Source organism: Colobus angolensis, unplaced genomic scaffold (assembly GCF_000951035.1).
Source record: "Colobus angolensis palliatus isolate OR3802 unplaced genomic scaffold, Cang.pa_1.0 Scaffold278, whole genome shotgun sequence".
NCBI lineage: Eukaryota > Metazoa > Chordata > Mammalia > Primates > Cercopithecidae > Colobus > Colobus angolensis.
This window is the reverse complement of record NW_012116021.1, coordinates 3,318,108-3,343,341: the sequence shown is the minus strand read 5'-3', so window position 1 is coordinate 3,343,341 and position 25,234 is coordinate 3,318,108.

Here is a 25,234-nt window from a genome sequence, read left to right as displayed (position 1 = left end):
AAGAACTCTCTGTACTATCTTCACAATAATTCTGTAAATATCTAAACTGTTAAAATAAGTTTACATTTAAAAAATAAAATACAGTCATTTCAAATGGATTATATGTCTTTCTTATCATCGTTGTTATGTAATTATAACAGCTTTATGGAAAAGAAGCCTCTTAACACTATTCCTCGTCTGCTTCCTGTGGTCTCTGGATAGACGGGTAGCATTTCATTTTAATTCTCTGTCAAACACATCTTATCACATGGTCTTGGTCTGCAGAGAAGAAAATGGCAGTGGGCAACATTTTAAGGTTCTTATAGGGTAGGCTTGACAGGTATATTTTAGAAAGTGAGTAACAGAAGGAGACTTTTCAGATCCCCAAGATGGTGCATTTATTTTGAAAACAAGGACAAGGGTATGCAGACAGTCTTCCTCCCAGTGAAACAAAACTATGAAGACAAGGACCTTAACTCAGGTTATCCAACCTTTTGTTGTGGGGCTTTTTCCTGGTGTTTTTTTGTTGTTGTTGTTCATTTTTGTCTATACATTTATTTGCATTACTTTAAAATTCTATGTACACTACTGTAAAATTATTCAAAAATGTAGACCAAGTACCTCGTGACATCATAATATTATACCATCATGCTTCTTGCATGAGACAAATCAATGTTAGAATTGTTAGTAGATTACCAATCCAATTCAACATACGTTTACTGTGTGTTTGCCGAGACATCGGGTGGACAAGGTCCACCGCTTTCATATGGACAAGATCAATATGAAAAGTGGAAGACATATGAGTAAAGTTAGAACAAGATGTGTGATATGGCCAAAGCCCATACCATACAGGCAAGGAGGAAAGAGGTGAGGTGCCTATATACCTCAAATTGCTCCATTAGACCCAATATATGCCTATTGACCCTTTATGTTATAAAATGTATACCAATCACATAATAAATTATGCAGTTTTTTGTTTGTTTTTGAGATGGAGTCTTGCTCTGTTGCTCAGGTTGGTGTGCAGTGGCACGATCTCAGCTCACTGCAACCTCCGTCTCCTGGGTTCAAGTGATTCTCCTGCCTCAGTCTCCTAAGTAGCTGGGATTACAGGTGCCGCCACCATGCTCAGCTAATTTTTGTATTTTTAGTAGAGATGGAGTTTCACCATGTTGGTCAGGCTGGTCTCGAACTCTTGACCTTGTGATCTGCCTGCCTTGGCCTCCCAAAGTGCTGGGATTACAGGCATGAGCCACTGCACCCAGCTGCAGTTGTTCTTTTAAAGGGTGATGAATGCTGTCCTGGAACTGCATGAATCAATATCTGCTCTGAGCCTTATTTCAACCCAACCCATGGGACTTCCTGTTAGCAACTCTAGTTTTGAGTCTTCCTAGTCTCCCACTTCTTTCTTCAGATATGCAATGAAGCATTCCTGCTCTGCTTAACTCTATGTTAGCCAAGTGATCTTGCTCATTACATAGACTCCATGTTTGTTTCCGTTCATAAAATAGAGATAACACTAGTGTCTTTCTCGTGAAGTTTATATGAGAATTAAACTTAAATGTGTCTACCACATAGTAAGAGTTCAATAAATTTAGCTATTATGATTATGTACACCGAGTTCCTTAAATGAATAAATTCTAGGTTACATTTTTCCTCCCAATTTTTAACATCTAACTAGTACCATTGTCTAATGGATTTAACTAAGGCAGAGCAACATATTTTGAAATAAGAGATATTTGTTCTATTATTTATTCTCCGGATTTTACTGAGCACCTCCTGTGTGGTAGACAGTGTTCTGAGTGCTGGGAGTACAATGGCAAACAAGACCAACAAAGACTCTGTTCTCAGGGAACATTCTTTAAAATGTAAGAGAGACTCCAAGCTAATTTTCATTTGTTCATATTAAAATATGGTGCCCCTTAGTGGAGTATCAAGTCCATGAGTACACAACTCATTAGAAAATGGGTGCCTTTTGGTGAGATAAATGGAACCTCTTCTTTTCAAGGTGCAGTCTCATGCTAGACACATAGATTCTCCATCGTAACTTGCACTGGATGGAAGCCTTTCTAACAATCTCTATTGAATAATTCTGTGCCAAACTCAATGGTTTTAGACTACCCAGTGTGGGGTTGGGGGAATGAAGTAAGCAGTTGGATATACCAGTTTGGTTTCAAGGACAAGATCAAGATTAGATAAATATACTTAGGAGTTGCTAAAAATTAGAAAACAAGTTAAGTCATAGGACCAGATGGATTGAGAGCACAGAATATGCCCAGGAGTACACTCACATGTAGAGGATCTACAGAGGAGGAGGAGGAGGAGACAGAGAGGAAGATCTAGGAAACTGCCAGCAACAAAGAAGGCTAGAAACCGGATACTAGGGTTGATGGAGAAGGTATTCAACGATGCTGGAACTATGAACCAGAACCAGGTCAGCACAGCCTTGTACACATGTTGAGGTATTTGAATGCTATACTGGAGGCAGTAAAGGATAATTAAAAATGTAAGCTTCTGAAAGTATCTTATATTCCCTTAGGTTATCTCTTAAATAATGTTTTGGGAATCAATGGTGCTTGAACATGTACACCCTTGGTATACTCAGCTTTACAAATACTAAAATGATTACACAAAAACATAATAGACAGGAGTCCTCCTTCCTTCTAGAAAACAGATATTTGGAGGGCTATAGGCTCAAGGGTTGGAGTTCATCTTCATTGTGAAGTCCACAAGCACAGATAATTGGCTAAGGCATGCCACTGTGGGGAGAAACAGTCTGGTAACTATGAGCTACAGTGCTTGAGAGAAATCTGAGAGTCAAGAACTGCATAGATCACAGGATAGAAAAGCTAATAGTAGCAAAAACAGATCAAAACAAGCGAAAAAATCCAGGGTCAGGAAATACACTGTATAAAAGGGAGAACAAGTTGTCAATTAGGAAGTAAAATTTGTAAAAAAAAAACTATGAATAGAAGTCATGCCATAAATAGCTATCGAATATTGACCAAGTTGCTTCACCTCTCTATCCCTTAGTTTTCTCCTCTGTAAAATGGGAAGAATGACTACACCTAACTCATAAGACTGCTGTGAGGTATAAATGGAACCACACATCTACCTATAAGATGGTCTGGCACACAGCAGGTGCACAGAACATGCTAGCTCTTATTATATTTTATAGTTGTTACTTCTGTAGACCTGCTGGTGCATGGTATGGAGAGCTAATTAAATCAGAGAGAATGAGGAATGGGAAAGAACAATTTTAGGCTGACTGAAAGAGGAAGGTGGAAAGCACATTTTAATCCATATGTGTGCATAAACATGCACGTGAGAAACAGAGAAGCACTCCATCACTAAAGCTCCTGGGTTGCTTGCAGATTGCCAGCAGAATCATCATTTCTCCCTTCCCTAAGAGACCTTACATGCACAGATGAGCAGTGCTTTGTTTATAGAATCAGGCATTAAGTTAGAACATTGAGAGAGTAAGACAAAATCGTCTTCCCTTCCAAACAAAACTGTGTTAATAAACAGGTGCGGAGAGAGTATACGCAATACATTCCTCCAAGCAGTCTTTCATGTGTTCAAACTGTCCGCCCTTTCTGTATTTGTTTATGGTGTGTTAACTGTAACTTTGCTTGTTTCTCCCCAGATGTTTGGACATCCATTAATTAGCACATCCTCTACAACATATTTGTGGATGCTTTTCACCAAGTGAAAGGAAAAGCTGGATTCCAGCTGGAAAGAAACTGCAATTAAGAAAACACACACACCACATGCACACACACAAAACAAGATCTCTCTTTAGGACAGCTTCAGAGTGACAAGGGAAAACATGTGAATACTGAAGAACAGTGATCCGATGGGACTCATGCCTAGCTTAAACATTTTTAAACTCACATCATCAACAAACATGTAGCTAGCCTGTGAATCCAAGATCAAATTAATGCAGGAAAAAGAATCTTGCCAGAGTGAAAAAAGAAGGCCTTTACTTTCTAAAATAAGATGCCTCAAAATTAATTCTTTTTCTGGACCTCACTTTTACTATTTTATTCCTGGTTAAGGAGCCGTCCAGGTAACTGGCGAATTCAGTGCAAAAAAGACAATGCTGATTTCTAAACCATCAAACAGACCATTTGGTTAAGAGCATGTTAAGCTGCATCAATTTTCTTACTCTGGCACACCTGTCTGAAAAGGCACAGAGTAAAAGGTGAAAGAAGTATTGGTTTCCTCTTTGTAGTGACATGCCCAGTCTCCCACTCCATCTCTCACATCTTTCCTGGAAAGCTGTTCTGCCATGGTGGTCACATTTCCTCCTATTAAATATGATGCCATCGATTCCTTTATGAAACAATGGTGCCAATCTCTCTTGGCTTCTGGAAATCACATACAATTTTCATTTGCCACATTCCACTCACCTCCTTGGAATCTGCATCATTTTATTAAATTTTTTAGTATCAAGTCTCCCTTCCTCTAGCCCATGGCACTGCCTTTTTTAAGGGAAAAGATGCAAGACCATGCAAAAATCCAACCAGTAGAACCAGGGAAATCTCTCATCTAGTCCAGGAATATGTCTTTCTGGAAAATTAATAATCTCTATAAAATTTCATTCCCAAATTCCAACAACTAATTTTGAATTTTGAATCAGTCATTTCACATTGAGCCAAAGTCATAATCTAAGACTGTGATTGACAAACGTTACTTCAGTTTTCATAGGAACTATTCATCCTCATTTTAATACTTTACCTCTGGTTGTATTTCTTAGAAGGAAGCCAGCCAAATGCCCACGGGATCTTAATAAGATCCATTGTGTATTGAGGATCTACAAAGAACTACTATATTTTTTGTGACTGCTTGCAAGTGAAACAGGAGCATGGGGGAAATAAGGAATGGTGCTAAGTATATTATCACTTCCAAACCTCTGCAATAATAGCGCAAATTTGGCATTACTATTTCCACGAAACAATAAGGAAGCTGAGAATCAGAGAGATTAAGTAACTTCTTCAGAGTCAGAGACCTAGGAATGATATTTGTAGATCTCTTAGCAGTGGTTAAAAACATGGGCTTGTGAATCCCAAAATATCAGATCGAGTCTTGACCCATGAAAGAGCAAAGGGAGTGGAGGAGACTGGGGCATCAGGCTAAGATGATAGCTCCATTGCACAGCACAGCACTATATTCACATAGCAGAGCCCAGTGGAGGTGGGTACATATAGAAGAAAGAGGCATGCAGATGTGGTGACTTCAGAGGACCAACCAGACCTCAGGTTCAGAATCCAAAGAAAGAGTAATTATACAGGATTCAACTGTATCAAGCTTCATCCCTGAAACTTATTTAATAAATGTGAGTCAGCTGCCCCCATTGCTGTGGGTATAGGGTAAACACTAAATCAACAGCTTAAGAGACAAAGTTGGGAATCTGGCAAGATTGTGATATAAAACTGGGCAGACTCAATAATTCTATTGGGTGGGTCAAAATGACCAATTGCCCATTTCACATATATATTCATCTGAACACATATGTGCACATACACAAACCCACCTTATAATGTAGGCATTATTTTCCCCATTTTATCAACAGGAAAACAGACAGGCATAAGTATAATTTGCTGCAGTTACAGACCTGAGGAGGGGCATGACTCAGATTTGAAACTACATATGGCTGACTTTGAAACCCATATCCTGTGCCATGCTGCTAATTAGAGATTATGGTCAATCAGATGTTTGTTCACTTGAGGCAAGTGTCAAGAATCAGAAGGAGTGAATAGAGAATTACAAAGGACATAAGCAAAGAAAGTTAAAAACAAAATCCCATGGCCAAGAATCTATGAAAATACAGTCAACCTTACTAATCATCAGGAAAGTAAAACTAAAGCATTAGTGAGACACTATTTCTGACAAGATTGTCAAAAATTATAGATGTTTGATAACATCAAGTTTTGGTAAGAGTATGAGAATGTGGATAGTTTTGTACACTGCTCATAGGAGTATCAATTTACACAGCTGTTTTGATGGTCAATTTGGCAATATCCTTTAAAATTTAAATAATCTTAATTTATCAGTTTCACTCTTTGGTATATGTCCAAGAACTATTTTCACAGAGATGTACACATGCACACAGCAATGTCTGTACAAGGACACTGACTGCAGCCTTGTTTGTAATTACAAAAAATTCAAAAACAATCAAAATGTTCAAATAGAGGAAATAAGTAAACAAAAATTATGGTTTAGTATATTGCTCTGGTTTAAAATTGAGTTAGATAAATGTGTACTGGTGTGGGAAATATATATTGTTAAAAAGATATATTGTCAAATTCAAAAAAAAATTAAGCTCTATATGACACTATAATGCTAGATACATATCACTACGTATTTGTCCTATCCTGCGGAATGTAAAACATCAAGAGTGAACCCTCATGTAAACTATGTACTTTGGATGATAATGACGTGTCAGTGTAGATTAATTAATTGTGATAATGTATTACTCTGGTGGGGGATGTTGATTATGGGGGAAGCCATGCATATGGGAAGGCAGGGGCATATGAGAACTCTCTGTGCCTTTCTCTCATTCAACATAGTACTGGAAGTCCTTGCCAGAGCAATCAGGCAAGATAAAGAAATAAAAGGCATCCAAACAAGAAAAGAGGAAGTCAAATTGTGCCTCTTTGCAGACAACATGCTATTATATTCAGAAAGATTAAAAGACTCCACCAAAAAACTCTTTGAGCTGATAAATTCAGTAAAGATGCAGGATACAAAATCAACACATGAAATTGGTAGCATTTCTATACACTAATAATAAAACACTTAAAAAAGAAATCAAGGAGGTATTCCCATTTCTAATGGCTACAAAAATACCTAGGAATAAATTCAATTGAGGAGGTGAAAGATCTCTACGAGAAAAACCAGAAAACATTGATGAAAGAAATTGAAGAGGACAAATAAGTGGAAAGACAACTCATGCTCTTGAACAGAAGACTCAATATCATAAAAATAACCACACTGCCCAAAACAGTTACTGCAATGAATCATCTGAGAACCAAGGGTAAAAGACAAGAAGGATAGCCAGGAGTCCCCAACACTTTGCCCCAGGCCAAAGGTGTTCCTGATACCAGGTTGGAAACCCAACTGTGACAGAATTGTGCTTTTGGAACTGTTTACCCATTTCATTCCTTTCTATTGTCCTGGTGGCAGTGGTGGCAGTAGAGGCAGGGTGATCTTGACCTCAAACAATGCGTCAAAATTATTCTAGAAAAATCGATTGATACCAGAAGAATCATACACGTTTTGCAGTCACATTACTCTTCGGAATTACCCCAGGACCTGAGATACCAGGAAAAAGGGGGCCAAGCAGATGGCTCCAGCTTGGTCTCCCTATAAAAGATATTTTAAGAATGGTATTGAGCATGTATCTTTATAGCAGCATGATTTATAATCCTTTGGGTATATACCCAGTAATGGGATGGCTGAGTCATACAGTACTTCTAGTTCTAGATCCTTGAGGAATCGCCATACTGTTTTCCATAATGGTTGAACTAGTTTACAATCCCACCAACAGTGTAAAAGTGTTCCTATTTCTCCACATCCTCTCCAGCACCTGTTGTTTCCTGACTTTTTAATGATTGCCACTCTAACTGGTGTGAGATGGTATCTCATTGTGGTTTTGATTTGCATTTCTCTGATGGCCAGTGATGATGAGCATTTTTTCATGTGTCTGTTGGCTGTATGAATGTCTTCTTTTGAGAAATGTCTGTTCATATCCTTTGCCCACTTTTTGTTGGGGTTATTTGTTTTTTTCTTGTAAATTTGTTTGAGTTCTTTGTAGGTTCTGGATATTAGCCCTTTGTCAGATGAGTAGATTGCAAAAATTTTCTCCCATTCTGTAGGTTGCCTGTTCACTCTGATGGTAGTTTCTTTTGCTGTGCAGAAGCTCTTTAGTTTAATTAGATCCTACTTGTCAATTTTGGCTTTTGTTGCCGTTGCTTATATAAAGATACATGCACACGTATGTTTATTGCAGCACTATTCACGATAGCAAAGACTTGGAATCAACCCAAATGTCCATCAGTGACAGACTGGATTAAGAAAATGTAGCACATATACACCATGGAATACTATGCAGCCATAAAAAAGGATGAGTTTGTGTCCTTTGTAGGGACATGGATGCTGCTGGAAACCATCATTCTCAGCAAACTATCGCAAGAACAGAAAACCAAACACTGCATGTTCTCACTCATAGGTGGGAACTGAACAATGAGATCACCTGGACTCGGGAAGGGGAACATCACACACTGGGGCCTATCACGGGGAGGGGGAAGGGGAGAGGGATTGCACTGGGAGTTATACCTGATGTAAATGACGAGTTGATGGGTGCTGACGAGTTGATGGATGCAGCACACGAACATGGCACAAGTATACATATGTAACAAACCTGCACATTATGCACATGTACCCTAGAACTTAAACTATAATAAAAAAAAAAAAGAATGGTTTTGAGAAAGAATGGTTAGATTAAGGAGAGCCCACAAACCATAGTTTCACAGCAGTTATACTCTTGGGCATAGAGCATAGACTGATGTGTCCAATTCATGTTGGCATTGTGAGCAAGGGTAACCTATGCGCTGGCTCCTTCTTGGTTCTTGAAGAACCGAGGAACAGACTAAACAAGACATAGACTGTTCTTACACACAGCCAGGAAAAGAGTGTTGTCCCTAGTGGAGACAAGAGAAGGAACAGATCCTGCTTTCTGCCTTGTCTATACTTGGAGGGACAAAGTTGCATGGTGAGAGGAGCAGCTCTTGAAAGACTCATGAATGAAATCAGAAACAAACAGCTCTGATTATCAGAAAAAGAAATAAACATACACAAACAAATGGGACTGTGAACTTCTCCCTCTGATGACTCTGAGTTGGGGGAATCCCCAAGCTAGCATACAGCATGCCTCCAAAGCTTGCTGTGGTTAAATGTGCCAGCTGTAACTAGCCATGGAGCAGAGAGTAGCACACCACAACACCCCCTCATAGACAAAGCCAATTACCTCAAAATGATGGAAAATGATTAGGCATGTGAATGAAAAAATAATTTTCATTCACACTCCTAAAAAGGTCAGACTATCAGTTGTATGGAAAATTGAGCCTTCATGCATTTTTGTTTGATTTCATATTCAAAGTCTAATTAGTCACAATTTGTTGTTAAAAGTGATTTTTTTTTGATAATGTAGTTGTTTTTGATCGTGTTTGCCTTCATTATCATGGCAGCGTTATCCTTAATACTGTTGCAGGGTGGTGTTTTTTACTCTTCCGAGCTAATGAAATGACAAACTGATGCTTCCTCAAGTGCTGCTGATCAAATCCAGAAAGATCACAAGGTGCTAGCGATGGAATGGAGGAGACAACAGTTTCCACGTCTGGATTACATGCTTTTCATGTTAAAAGCAAGCAAACAAACAAACACTTAGACTATAGGGTCAGAGAAACCTGTGTTCAATCTAAGCTCCATCACTGTGTAATCATGGGTGATTCACGTTTCCTCTCAGATCATAAGATTCCCTAACTTAAACATGGAGATAACATTATCTCATGTACTGTTGGTAAAAAATAAACAAGTGTCAAATGCCTAGCAGAGTGCCTGGCCTTCAGGAGGTTGTCAACAGATGTTAGTGAAGAGAAGCTCATGTGTGAGATAACGAGTTTATTTTCTCTTAATTTAGGTAGGATCTAAATGATAGTATCAAAAATAGCCTATACTTAGAGCTTTAAAATGTATAGAATTCTTTTATATATTACATTACTCAAACTTCCTGGTAGTTGATGTTATACATGTTATCCTGGAGAAATTAAATGACTTGTTCAAATGATACAAGGAGTGAATGGTAAAACCAGGCCACATATCCTAACTGTTTGCACTAAACTATTTTTTAAAGAGATGTTAGCACTCTCTGCAACACACAAGCCCTCCACAGAGTGTTGGTTGCCCATGGTAACGGGCCACAGGCAAAAAGCACAATCCACTTTAGTCACTGGTGTTTTCTCTGTTCTGTTGGGAGATCTGAAACCAAACCTGTTTATGTTAGATGAGGGTTTGGAGCAAAGGCCTCATTGCCAATGCCCACACATTAAAACTGGAAAAATCTATAAGTCAATTTATATATCATCTAGTCCTGGTCTTCACAGCCATATGAGGAATTTTACTCTTATTATTACCTTTTAACTCTGAACTGTTCTCATTCGGATGCTGAGAGAACAGAAGAAATGAATGGAATTCTGCATCTAATGTTAATATATTGTGGTCATGCTTGACATATACTGATGTGATTGATTATCTTAGTTAAGTGCATGCATTGTCACTTAAAGTAAACTTAAAAAAAAAAGGTGAATAAAAGAGCACAGTTTTGATTTGACGCAAAAGACAACATGTCTTAATTGTTCCTGTAAACAGGAAAAGTCCACTCAGTGATGCCAGTCAGAGGAGAAACCACTTAGGAAAGCAACAGTCTGGTGGATTAAAAAACCTTTTTGTCAAATGTAAAGGTCACTGAGGCAGTAAACGCCTTAAAAGGAAAACAACACATTTCACGCATGAGAAACTCAGCTTTAAACAAGACACATTGACCATATGAATGGATAATCCTATCTAAGTGGAAATGGGCTCAGAGACATCATTTGGAGACTTCATGGCATTTAAAAAAAAAAAAAAGCCAACATTGGAGAGAACGGGCAAGTTCATGACTGCCCTAGATGCCACACACAGACAAGTGTCCTTGGTAATCTCAGAAAGTTCAGTAAAATCTTCTGGATGACCAGGTCTGAGGCTATGAACTAAACCTCGTGGTTTCTAGTTGCACATTGTTCCGGTAAAAGGTCCACAAGCCAGGAGCTTCCCTCAGTCATACAGAAAACCCATTCCCTCCCCTTCCTTAATTGGAAATATCAATCCTGGGACAAGTCTTCCTTCAGGATGGACTCATCTGCCCCTCTGGACCATGACCCCATTAGTGGAGTTAAGCAGAACAGATTGCTGGTGCTCAGGGTTAACTAATAACCATCATTGAGTTTGTGCCATGCAGGCCAGCACAATAGTCTTTTGGAGGAACTTGCTTTTCCATCAAGTTACTCCCCCAATGCATTCCCCAGTGTGGCAAGTAATCAAGACCATCTGTGTATGGTAATCTTGTGGGGGTGGGGGGAAGAGAATAGAGCTTCAGAAGGTAAATCCATCAAAACTGCCACATTGCTGATACAGGTTCCCAAGGCTCAATTTCCCTCTCTTGTGCTGTTACAACAGGACCATCACAATCTAACTTTAGAAGTTTCCTACTCAGAGGAGTATGCTCCAAAACACAGCCAAATTTTCCACTTCCAACTGGGCCATATATTTTGGACCTACTCTTTTTCACACCTTTTCTGGGGATGTGTACTACAGTATTTACATCATTGAATTGGATTAAATCCAAGCTGCCTTCAATAATGGAGAGGACTTTCCAGGCTGCTACATATGGTTGTGCAGATTGCACATGGCAAAAAAAATGGTTGTGCACTGCTTCAGTTCCCCAGCAAATATCTTTGGATGAAACTATCAAGTCATCTGGATCAAAGTAAGCTGGATTCTAGGATTTCACTGCCCTTCTCAAGTTGTGAGCAGATTTGTCTTTGCTGGGGCACTTAAAGTTGGAATCTATAAGATAGTTATGTTACTCGTTAAGGTTATTTGGTTGTAAGCAACAGGGACAGTCTCTGGTTATAACTTATGGCAAAAGAAACTTACTGGAATGAGAACAGATAATTATCAGAACTGAAAGCCTACTTAACCAGAAAATAAAAGGGGACAGGAATCAAGGCAGGCCCAGGGTCAAGATAAAAGGAGCTATTTGACAAGTATTAAAATAACTCCATCCTTTCTAACCAGTGGTTACTCTACTCAGTGAGACCACCCAGTTAGCCTGGCTTAGGTCACATGAGTCTTCCTTGACTGGAGTTGGACAGAGAACCTCGATTTGATGTCCCACCAACACTACACACAAGAGGGAAAGCAAGTTCCCCCAAGGAGATGAGAGTGGGCTGACGCCAAGCAAAAAGAGTGAAGGCTAGACAACCAAAAGGAGCAAGTGTCCACCATGACCCCTAGGCTGTTCTTTTCCAAAAAGAAAGCATTTAGTACTTCGTAAGCATCTGTTACACAGAGTTCTGTTTAAGGAGCAATGAGGAGACAAGTTTAGAACAATGTCTCTGACTTTGCAAAATAAAGGAAAAACCCATGCAAGGCATATACCTCCACATCCATCCCAATGTATAAGAAGGTTTTTAAAAAGCATGGCAGAGTAAATAATTTTCAAACTTTGATATTGTAAGTTTAATTAGTAGTAAATTACCTGTGACATATCTCATAAGTCCATGGCTAGAGAGCTTTGACCCAGAGAATTTTGGGTCTTAAAAATTCTTTTCAAAATCCATTCTGTGCAGTCCCTCACTGAAGAGAGTGGGGTAACAGCTTTTTAAAGCAGAGGAGTGCTTTTATCCACTTGTCACTTCCAGGGAAGTTTTCAGTTGAATATAATATTTTCTGGCAAAACAAATGTATAAACCATTGCTCTTAAAGTTCAGAGTTAAGGTTCTCTGAGGTAGAGAGCTTCATGGAGAAAGGGACTTAGAGAGAAATGTGTTTGATTTAAACGAGGTTAGTGCCAAGGAGAGAGCTTTAGAAATGGGAGTGTGCTATGCAAAGGAGCAGAGGCGAACACATGCGTGACTTGGTAGAGAATAGCAAAAAGCACAGACCTGATGGGGAGAGGAGCAGAACAACATCCTCTGTGCATCTGGAAAAGACAGTAGCAAAACCAGCTTGCTGGTGGGGTTGCTGTAAGGATTAGATGAGATTACATTTCTAATGCCCTTAGTGTGTGAACAGAGTGAATGGCACTTTAAATAAAGCGTTCAATGAATGCCAGCTATGCATTGATTACTTTATGCTCTGGAACAGATGATGAATGTAGGGCTTGGGAAAATGCTATATCATGGGTCACTGCAGGGCCAATGGGGCAGGCATTCGTCCTGTTGTTGCTGGGAAGGCTACCTGTTTGGGAAGGCACTCATGCTGTGGGACTTGCAATGAGGATGTGACAGTAAATCAGTCAAATTGAACGGGAACGATAACCACATGGTAGGACAGACTCTAACCTCAAAATAAAAATAAAAGTCTGAATTTAAATATAAGGGAACCACACTGAAGGAAATTTGTTACATGGGTGATGAAAATGCTTTGAAGCTAACATAGGACTTGAAGCAATCTAAAATCTAGTGACAGGCAGGTAGCAACTACCAACTCTGGCTGAAGGGAAAGGGAGAAGATGTATTCCAGAATCCAGTAGCTGGGATCACTGAGCCTGGGCCCTGTCAAGAGGAAAGTGAAGCCCCTGAGGAGTTCAAGAAGAAGTGGCTACTGCTAGAGTTGCTTTCCCCAGAGAGCAGGGGCCACAATCCCCTGGCTTCCTTCTTCCCTACTCCAGGCTCCCAGAAGTCCCTCCCCATGGCTAACTCAGCCTGAAAGGCCAAAATAATGCAGGTGTATAGAAGGAAGGTTAGTAAAAATGTAGGAATGGATCTCAGGGCAAACAGGCCAAGGACAAAACAGATTCTGAAGAAAGTATCAATGAAATAGATGACTCTCTAGAACTGTTCAAAGATAAACTTAGGCACATTAGAATTTTAATGAGTTTATTTGAGCATTGGTAAATTCACCAATCAGGCAGGACTTCACTGCAGGCAGCTCAGCACTCCACGGAGGGATATGGGGCAGACAGGCAGAGAAGAAACCATTTATAAGATATTTACAGAAGCAAGGGCAAGGCTAGGCTTTGATTAGTTAGAGTGGAAAGTCCCTTACTTAGAAGTAAGTGAATGGTTTCTGATTGGCTAGGCATAGTTTCATTTAACTGTTTACAACAGGCTTCTACTATTTGCTTACCCAAGGCATTGGAGCCCTGTAGGCCCAATGTCCTCTTTTCTGTTTTCTTGTTTGTTTGTTTGTTTTTGTTTTGTTTTGAGACAAAGTCTTACTCGGTTGCCCAGACTGGAGTGCAGTGGTGAGATCTTAGCTCACCTCAACCTCCACCTACCAGGCTCAACTGATTCTCCTGCCTCCACCTCCCGAGTAGCTGGAATTAAAGGCACACGCCACTACCGCCTGGCTAATTTTTTGCATTTTTAGTACAGACAGGGTTTCCCCAGGTTGGCCAGGCTGCTGTCAAACTCCTGACATCAAATGATCCACCCGCCTTGGCCTCCCAAAATGCTTGGATTATAGGCATGAGCCACCATGCCCAGCCCCAATGTCCTCTTAATTAAAATTTTTAACAAAACAACTAGAAAGAGAAATAGGCAAGTTCAGCTTAACTCTTGTTTTAGACAAAGATGACTCAAGCCAGGTATTTTGCTTTGATCATGAGGAGAAGGAGTTGTGTGGCCAAGGGACATAAATGGCTGGAGGGAAGGGGGCCTCTCCCAAAGCATGTCCCTTGTCCTGGGGCTATGATACCATCTCCTAGGATCCTGCTGGGAGATGAGTGGGATATAACCTGCCATGGGTCTCAATGGATCTGTGTGTGTGTGTGTGAGAGAGAGAGAGTAAATTTGGTCTGCCTTAGTTGGAAGATTCTTTCTTTAAACAGCAATGTCACTGGCTAGGCACAGAGGCTCACGCCTGTAATCCCAGCATTTTGGGAGGTCAAAGTGGGCAAATCACTTGAGGCCAGCAGTTTCAGACCAGCCTGACCAACATGGTGAAACCCCGTCTCTACTAAAAATACAAAAATTTGCCATGCGTAGGGGTGTACGCTTGTAATCCCAGCTGCTTAGGTGGCTGAGTCAGGAGAATCGCTTGAGCCTGGGAGGCGGAGGTTGTGGCGAGCTGAGATCGTACCACTGCACTCCAATCTGGACGACAGAGTGAGACTCCATCGCAAACAAACAACACCTTAATGTCACTGATTAACCTGTTGCTGGGGCTTCTTCTGCTTACAGCTTCTGTCTTTTATGTAACCTTGATCTTTATAAGTCAAGCACTCAAGGTAAGCTTGCCTTAATATGACTCCTGTGAACTCCGTGTTACCTCATTGATTCCAACAGGAAATTTGAAAACAGTAAATACTTTAGGGCAGAAAGATAACAAAAGGAAGAGAAGATGATTAGAACTACCACAAATGAATTTATTTTTAAGTGTTTGTTTTTTTTTTTTTAGTAAGTCTTTAGAGGACATACCAGGACAACTAATTTTAATTTCCTTTACTTAGTTTTATTTTGTAATTGAGATAACCATTCATTGGATTGCATTTGACTGTTGATTTGGTGTGTTATGACTCTGTGGCCATAACAAGAAAGCTCATCATCTTCGGTTAGTGTATAAAGAGCTGGCAGCAGGAGGACTACTGGCTGTCTCATTTCTCAGGTATGATGTATGTTTGCCAGCCTTATGACTTTCACAGCTTTGGGTGAATTATGCATCTGTGTTCATATATCCTGTGATCACATTTCCTAACCCTAAGGAAATATTGGCAGAGGACTGCCATCTTCTTTTACTTGTAGCTAGAGTTTACTAAAGAAAGAGCATGGGCCGGGTGCGGTGGCTCAAGCCTGTAATCCCAGCACTTTGGGAGGCCGAGACAGGCGGATCACGAGGTCAGGAGATCAAGACCATTCTGGCTAACACGGTGAAACCCCGTCTCTACTAAAAAATACAAAAACTAGCTGGGCGAGGTGGCGGGCACCTGTACTCCCAGCTACTTGGGAGGCTGAGGCAGGAGAAAGGCGTGAACCCAGGTGACGGAGCTTGCAGTGAGCTGAGATCCAGCTACTGCACTCCAGCCTGGGGGACAGAGCAAGACTCCGTCTCAAAAAAAAAAAAAAAAAGAAAGAAAGAAAGAGCATGAACCAAAATAATAATTTTTGAATAATATATTATAGTGAGTAATATAGCAGAGATAAGAGAAAAGCAATGTGTATAGATGGGGCTGATTCATATTCAGATCTGTCTGTGTTCTTTTGTGGATCTGCAAGGGCAATCTGGGACAAGGATATCGTTTCAACCTAAGAACTAGTTTTTTACCCCAAGGGGAAAGGGTATGTGTTTCCCTAGCTCTGGGGTTGAGCTAAACAATGTTGTATGTTCATTTGAGCCACTTGAGTACCTACAAATTATGAGTGAGTGTCTGTCCTCAAGCTGGCCTGGGTCCATATTAATAATGGGAAAATTCTACTCAACCTTCTCCAAACCACAGGTCTCAAATTAGGCTACAGGTCTTTTTAGGAACAAATCCATCTCAATGACATTTACATGCATCTTTATGTGTGTGGGTGTTTGTGGGTATGATTACATATATTCTCAAAAAGTATAAAATAGCTTTGGCAATAACCTTACATTTGCTACATCCACTTCAATTAAGATTAGGGAATACTGTGTCCCAGAAAAAAGAAGCAAAGTCACCTGCACTGCCAGATTAACATTTAGATCATCTTCCAAGTCACCTTCTGACATCACAATGCTCAAAAGGCCTTCTTTGCTGCTGCATGAACTGTTTTTCTTCCAGCCTCTCTTAGCTTGGTTTACTGACACCTCCTTCTAGTTGCTTTAACTCCTCTTCGTATTGCAATCGATAGAGCAGAAGAGTATCCAGATGCCCCTTCATTTCCCCTACTCGACAACAAGAAAACAACTTGCAACTGAATTAAGGAAGCAAAACAAAACCAATTCTGGCAGGCAATAAGCGGACCAAAGCAACTCAATATTTCATCCTCATGTTGTGTTTGAAGAGTTTCATGAGAATCTTGTTTATAATCCCACTGAAAATAAAGTGCTCAAAAATAAAAGTTGTTTCATTTTTTCAAGCTCACTGTCCTTTGTTCATGGTACACTAATGGAACAATTTTTAAATAATGACTTAATTTTTTTTTCCTTGTGAAAGATGCTTTCTGCAATCAAAAGCGGGTTATTTTTGAGCCTGGCACTCACATTCATTATGACTAGTTGTATCCAAGTAGTAGAGGCTTATTTGTTCAGCTGGAAATGGGACATTAACATTTTAAGAGAATGATGCATAAGCTTTTAGAGATAATATTCCCCCTTCCCTATTCTGTTGATGCTCTCTTAGAAAATGCAACGTACTTTTTTCCCTTAGCAATGATGAGTTCATAATAAACAGGTTACTACAAAAGACATATTTTTTTTGCAATCCTCCATCACTTCAAAAAATCAAAATTTGGGTTACAAATAGAAAGTTTACAAATATGAGAGAAGGCCCAAACTAAGCACCCATCAAGTCCAAATCAACAATGAATATATCTCTCTGTATAAACATCCACCACAGTACATCAGTAACATCTCACGGTCCTAGCAGGCTGGCAACTGTAGTGGCTAAGTCTCACCCTTTCTCATTTTCTTTTGTTCGTTTTTTGTTTCTCCTCTTGTTGAAGGGATTTCCCTCTCCTCTGACCTCCTCAAAAATTTCCTCCCTCAATTTCCCCCAGTCTCTCCTGCTTCATCACTTTCTTCCAGTCTGCCTTCTGGCTTACTCTCATTAGCAAACAAACAAGCTCCACTCTCTCAGTGTAACTAACCTTCCATTTCCCCATCCAAACTATTGCCTTATATCCCTCATTTTTAATAGCCAGACTTCTCTGGTGTTGTTTATGCATGCTGTCTCCAATTCCTCCTTTCCCATGCTCTTCAATCCACTCTCATCTGACTTCTGTCCCTACCACTCCATAAAACCTTTTCTGGCCAAGCTCACCAAAGATCTCTGTTTTGGCAAATCTTACAATTATTTCTCCTTTTTAAATTTTATTCCCTCTCTTAACAGGACCCAATAAAACCAACCATTCTTCCCCATTGGTGAGAGGGACAAAACCCCCCTCCACTGGAAGGCAGAAGACAAAGGACTTCCTAACAATGTCCATTGTTTTGCTTTTTATCCAACCCAATCTGTTTTCAAAGTCCAGGCTGTAACACAGCAAATGTAGTTCAGTCCTCATCTGCACTCACTTATATTTTTAAAAAGATAAGGAGAAACTGACCAGAATTTATTCTGTTAGAATTTCCATGGGAATCTCCTGGTTCAAAGGTGACTTTGGGCCAGCATTATGTTGGAATCCTGGTGGTTACCTTTTGAGTATCACAAGGAAAAACAATGCAGTCAACTTGTTTTTGTAACCCTGGTCTTTTACTCATATTTCATGTACTGAAAAACAAATGAAAACTCAAAGCAAATTTTATCCTTGAAAAAATTTGATTCTTCAGTTTTTACCCCTGTAGAGGCACTTCTGAAGGCTACTCCAGGAATGAATTCTGGTCACTTATCTCAGGCCAGTTGCTCCGTTTCTTTGCTAATTTTATGGATTTAAGTTAATCTGTTAATGAAACAGATGGGGACATGGGTGCTTGAAAGAACTTTGCAGTTAGCTATGAAGAATAAACTAATTTATCAACTCTTAGCGAGGAGCCATCTGAAGACTTAATTGAGACTTGTCTTTAGAACTCAGAGCTGTTGTTTCACTATGGTATGTTTTCATGGTGTGCTAATTGTCCTTTAGGGAATCTATTCTTTGTCACTTTTTTCTTTGCTGGCTGTCAGTGTTCTCTATCCGCTCGCCTCTCACAGCTCAATAGTTTAGCCTGTCTGATGTTTCCATTTGTCATCTATCTGCCCATCCACCTATGTATTTCTATCCTGCAGAGCACTGAGAATTGCAGGTACTTTGACAACAGAGCCAAATCAGCATCAACAGTAATCACAAGGAAGTCCAAGTGACTTCCTTGGAACTAGCCATTTGCTACCCTCAGAAGGAGTCACAAGGAGGCCCATCAAGCAGTGAGTGGTATTGCCATGTCTCTCAAAACTAGGATGCAGGGAGATCCAAGGAATTCTGACCCTGGGACATATAGGAAAACTAGCATTTCATTGCAAGAAGAGTTTTAATTTTCCTGTGGCCACTGCCTCAGCGGTTTTTAAAGCACTGCCTGGTACTGCAGACATTTGCTTTTGATGGACTGCCAGTAGCATTTCCTCCTCTAAAGAGTCTTCAGTACAACACAGCCAGCTGTGTAGTTTATTTAACCACAGTGTGAAAACTTTCAGCCTTGAAACTACCAGCAGGTAGGTCAGTGGGTGCCTAGCTTCATTAGTCAATGCAACTTTGCATGAATTTATTCAGTGTCCATTCATGAGTATTAAGAGGGGTCTGGGTTCAGGGAGTATTGCCCAAGGTTCCCAAACCTACTCAGTTCCACCCACAATTGTCAGAGAAGAGCCCTGCATACGGAATAACTCCACCCTTCCCCACCAGTCATCAAGACAGATGTGCATGCTTACAGACTAATTCCATACTTTTTCCACCCCTGGGCCCCATCCATGGAGATCCAGAAGGTGTCCCAGAATGTAAACTTGCCTGCCCCCAATATTCCCTATCACATACTTTAAGTCCACTAGGAATTAATCTCATGTTGCCCCTTATTCTAGTTTATATTACAAGAAACTCCCAAATTACAGGTCATCTGCAGTCCTCTTAGTTCAATCCCTGAAAGGCTTTGCATGTCACATCCTCTATTCTCTGCGTCCACCACCCCCTGGCTTCTGAAAACTTTCACTTCACCCCCTGGAATTCCCAGCCTGTTGGCAAGAGAATCTCCTACATTTTTGAACTCCTGGGCTCAAGTGATCCTCCCGCCTCGGCCTCCCAAACTGCTGGGATTACAGGTGTGAGCCACTACACTCAGCCCACCTCCTATATTCCAAAACTTTTCTCTGAATTTCCCTTTCGACTTCTCACTGTCACTGAAATTGGAGTCTCCCTGAGAGCTGCTTTCTCTGCAGCCCTCTTAAGTGCTAGTTGGCAGTGGAGAGGGCATCTTCCTTGGTCCTCACTTCCGCTTCTGACTTTTCTCCCTCTGCATTTCCCTTCCAGTTCTAAAACTTCCAACTTTGAATCTCTTGACATCAGATTATATCAAGAACATCTGCTCCTTGTTTCAGTTATTTTTGACTCCTGTGTGCTCCCTTAATATTTTCCCTCCAGCTTGTGTCCTGCCCTCCACACAGCTCTTATTCATTCATTTTTTTCCCTACACATGTAAAGACATCTTCCACATCAGAATTCAATTCCTTGAGCTTTTTTGCTCACTGGTTTTGTTCTTCACCCTACCTCAGCCTCTACTTCTAGGCTCATAATATTGACCCCATCACTACCAAGAGCCACAGCCCATCCACAGTCATAGTTCTATGCAACCCACTCTCTGACCACCACTTCCTTTCTTTCCAGACAGTTATTTCAGGTGGCTAAACTCCAGTGAAATCTTTTCTTTTCTTTAGACAGAATCTCACTCTGTCTCTCAGGCTGGAGTGCAGTGGTGTGATCTCAACTCACTGCAACCTCCGCCTCCCAGGTTCGATCGATTCTTCTGCCTCAGCCTCCCAAGTAGCTGGGACTACAAGCACCCACCACCACACCTGACTAATTGTTGTATTTTGAATAGAGACAGTGTTTCACCATGTTGGCAAGACTGGCCTTGAATTCCTGACCTCAGGCGATCTGCCCACCTTGGCCTCCCAAATTGCTGAGATTACAGGCATGAGCGCACCACGCCCAGCTATCCAACAAAATCTTGACAACACCTTTGCACTTTCTCTTCCTGGTGGTCTCTTCCCTTCTTCCCAGTTTAAATTCCATTGTCTCTCATTATAATCACTCCTTAAATATACCCTCATTTCCCTTGCTTATCTTGACCTTCACAGCACGCAACTGGCAAAACCAGAACCCTAATTAAATCCAGCTCTTAGCCTACTTCCTGCTTGCATACTGGCTGTAGAACACAGCTGTAGAATGACTTACAAATGCACTGTCCTGCATCATTTTATGTAGTCAGGAGCTTCCAGTGGGCTCTTAGTAATGTCCAGCAATCTCATGCCAAATCCTTGACCTCATCCCTCAGTCACTCTCCAGGAGAACACTTTCATTCTTTTTCCCTTTTGTTCCAACCTCGAACATTTTTTCCCTAACTCTTCCTTTCAGCTTATAATTAAACAATCATAAGAGAACTTCTTCACCATTGTATTTGTCCACTCTTTAACATTTGTACTCGACCTCCCCACCTCTTACAGCAAATTTATATGTTTAAATAATTTAAATTTAAAATTAAATAATAAATAGCAGCAAAATTATTTGAAGGAGTTGCCTGTACTCAGTGTCTAATTCCTTTCCTCCAATTACATTAAGTAAGTGTCTCAAATTCAGTGACGTATATGCCCTTGCCAGTCCACCAAAACCATATTTGTCAAGGTTGTCAATTACCTCTACATTATTCAAACCAATGGTCAATTCTCAGCCAATTTTACTTGACTTGTCATCAGCATTTAGGGCAGTTGATCATTCCCTTCTAATTCAAACACTTTTTTCCCCTTTCACTTTGCTTCCAGGACATTATGCTTTCTTGATTTTCTTCCCATTACACTGGCCATTTCTCAGCAGCCTTGACTAATATTTTCCCTTTTCTCCAGTCTCTTAATTTTGGGATGATGTTCCAGGGCTCCATTCTTGCTCCTCTTTCTTATCATTCCCTTGGTGCTCCATACAGTCTCTTGACTTTAAACATCATGCAGATGTTAAGGACTCCGAAACTTGTATTTCCAGTGTGAGCCTCTCTCTTAGACTCCAGACTCCTGTGGCCACCTTTCTATGTCTCCGTTAAGATTTCCAAGACACACCTCAAACTTAACATGTGCTCCCCATCTCCTCTCACCCTAATCACCCAAATCTCCTCATCTCAGTTAGTCCGCTTTAGGCTGAAGTCCTTGCAGCCCTCTTTGATTATTTCCTTTCTCTCATATCCAATATCCATGCTATTATTCAAACATGTCCTGCAAATTTCCACATCAGAGTAATGACTCTTCTGGTTTATTCTGCTTAGAAAGCATAGAAGTGCTTCTAAACTGCAAAACATCACCTTCTTAGTGATCTCCCTATTATAAACTGAACAGCATCCCTTCTAACACTCACTATATCCTTCTCTGCTTTACTTTTCTATCCATTTATTTATCAAGCATGTATAAAGAATACATTCATATAAGTGCAATTACAATGTTAACTCATTTAAGTTTCATAACAATGCTATGAGATTATTGTCACCCCTACTATACAGAGAAGACAATAAAGGCACAGAGAGGGTAAAATCTGCCCAAAGTCACGTAGTTGGCAGGAGACAGAGCTGACATTAAATCAAAGAGTCTAGTTCCAGAGTCTACACTCACCTGCTACACCAGGCTGTCTTTCCTAAGTACTTCTGATCTCTGGCATTATATTTATATATTCTCTATATAATATAAATATAGGCTGGGCACAGTGGCTCATGCCTGTAATCCCATATTATTGTATATAATATACAATAAAAATATATAAATATAAAAATATAAGATATATTTTATAAAATATAAACAGGCATATATATAACATACATATACATATTCATATATATCAATATAAAACTACATAAAATATATTTTTATAAAATAAATATATATTTTATGTTTATATTTATCTCTCTCTTCCTCTAGAATATTCTATTAGGGCAGGAATCCTTTAACGTTTTTGTCAGCGCTTTATTTCCAGAACCCAGAACAGCCTCTAGCACCTACTGTCAGCTGAATAGATATTTCTTTTATGAATAAGTGGGTAATTACACCAGCAGAGAGCAATGTAGTTCCAAAGTAAACAGAACATTCACTCAGGAGATCTATGTAGCACAGGGCACTCTGAGAAAATGGGCTGCCTTTAGAGTTTTCTAATTGATTATTATTACTAAAGCTCTTTTAAAAAATTGGGAACAATGTACATGTCAATAAGTGGCCAACATATCATGTATTCAATTTAATGGTTGCTGAAGGTTTTAGCCAAAGCATACATTTCAATTCCCTAGGAGTAGGACATCAGAGTTAGAAATCAGATGAGAGGCTGGATGGGAATAGGAAAAGGTGGGAGAATCCTTAATGGAAACAAGGGTAGTTAGTGGCAAGTCTGATAAGTCAGATTGTTTGGCACTGCCAGTGAGAAGCAGAGTGACTTCTCAAACCAATCGTTCACCGTCTCCAGTTCTTACTTTGTCTGGAACATAAACGTAATTGTACCTATCAAATAGATTTGAAGAAAGTGTTAATTTAGTGGATGGGATAAAGCTATCAGAACAGTACCTGGGAAGTCACAAATACTCAACAAATCTGAGCACATAATATTCATCACACACCTAGTACTCCAGTGAGGTAGACACTATTATCCCCTTTCTTCAAGAGAGAGAACTGAACCTCAGAGAACTCAGGTAATTTGCTCACTTGGTCTGTGAGTGACAGAGCTGGAATTCACATCTCAGTTGACCGAACTCCTTATTTACCATATTACACACTTGTCCCTTGGATTATATTCTAAAATAGAATCTTAACAATATTAATAACGTGATCTCTTATGTGTTTGGAAATTATACATGCTAACACTTATTCTGAAGGCTTTATATGTATTACCCCATTTAAACTTCACAGCAACTTCACAGTGAAGTGGACCCTAATATCACTCCACTTTTACAAATGGGGAAACATAGGCACAAAGACAGCAATTGCATGGCCAAAGTTACATAGCTAACATGGGGCAAAGTCGACAGTGGAACACAGGCAGTGTATCACCAAACCCTCATTCCATAGCCCAAGGAACTACCGGAAGGTAATTCCTCGATAAAGAATAATGATTCTAACTTCAAGTTTTCCTGATCCTAAAGTTTAGCAATAACAAACCTTGATTTTCCCATTTTTGAGTCCAATTGTCATATAGGCTCTTCAACTCCATAATTAGTAGTGATAATGGTAATAACATCCTGTCCTGTGCTGAAAAATCTGACACTGACTAAAGCAGCAAATCTAAATAACTGATATTAATTACATGAGGTTTTTAGGAATAATCTGCCTGAAACAACTCTGAAATGAGAGGATTAAAAGGCAGAGATAATTCTCAGCAGCTGCTGGAAAGGCGTTCTGCAGAGGCATGGCTGACATCAGCCTGTCAGCTCTGAGGCAAAGCATGCCTTCTCTTCAATTGCTTAACTTTTTACATTTTGTAACCAAGATAGTCAGACCATTAATTGGTCAGTTTGTGACTTATTTAGCCCCCAAGTTCCCCTTCATATTTCTAAACTATGGTCCCTTCATAACCTAAATATTTTTGCTTTATACTCCTATGGCTGACATTAGTTTTATAATTACAGAAATATGGACCAGAAGTTCCTCATAGAATTAGCTTCCCAGAGCTACTTTTAAAAAGCACTGCAGACCGGATGGCTTAAAACAACATAAATTTATTTTCTTACCATTTTGGAGGCCTCTCACAACTCCTGGTCATTTGTTTTGGTTTGGTTCTTCCCTGAGGCCTTTTTCCTTGGCTGGTAGATGGCTGTCTTCTTTGGATGTCTTAACAGGGTCTTCCTTTCCTAACCACCTCTTCTTATAAAGACACCAGGATTGGAGCCCACCCTAATGACCTCATTTAACTTGATTATCTCTTTAAAAACTCTGTCTCCAAATATAACCACTTGCTGAGGCACTGGAGGTTGAGACTTCAGCATAGAAATTTGGAGTAGATACATAGTTTGGCCTGTAACACTGGTAGATTTTATTGTCCTGGAACAAATTTTGTCCTGTCACCTCCACTCTAGTATCCCTTCTCTCATCCAGGGAAGCCCTTAGTAAGGCAGTAGGAAGATTTGAGCTATCACTCAGCCATCCTAATTTCTGTTCCCACAAAGGTTAAAGCATTAGGCCACAGATCTCCCCACCCATTTTCTGCAGTATAACTTTTAGGAAGAGAGAGAAAAGAACTCACATTAACTGAGCACCTATTAAGTCTAGGAGCAGTGCAAGATTGTATCTATTATGTAGATATTATATAGATTGTATCTATATAATGTAAATATTATATTTCATGTAAACCCTCAACAATCTTATGAAATGTGTATTATCTCAGTTTTAGAGATAAAAAGAACAGCCTCAGAGAGTTTAATAACCTGGTAAAAAAAATTCCCATAATTAATGATGACAGAACTAAGAGGTTTGAATACAAGAAAAAAAAAAAGCAAGAAAAGGAAAGAGGGAAGGGAAGGGGAAAGAGAGAGGAAAGAAAGAAAGAAAGAAAGAAAGAGAGAGGAAAGAAAGAAAGAAAGAAAGAAAGAAAGAAAGAAAGAAAGAAAGAAAGAA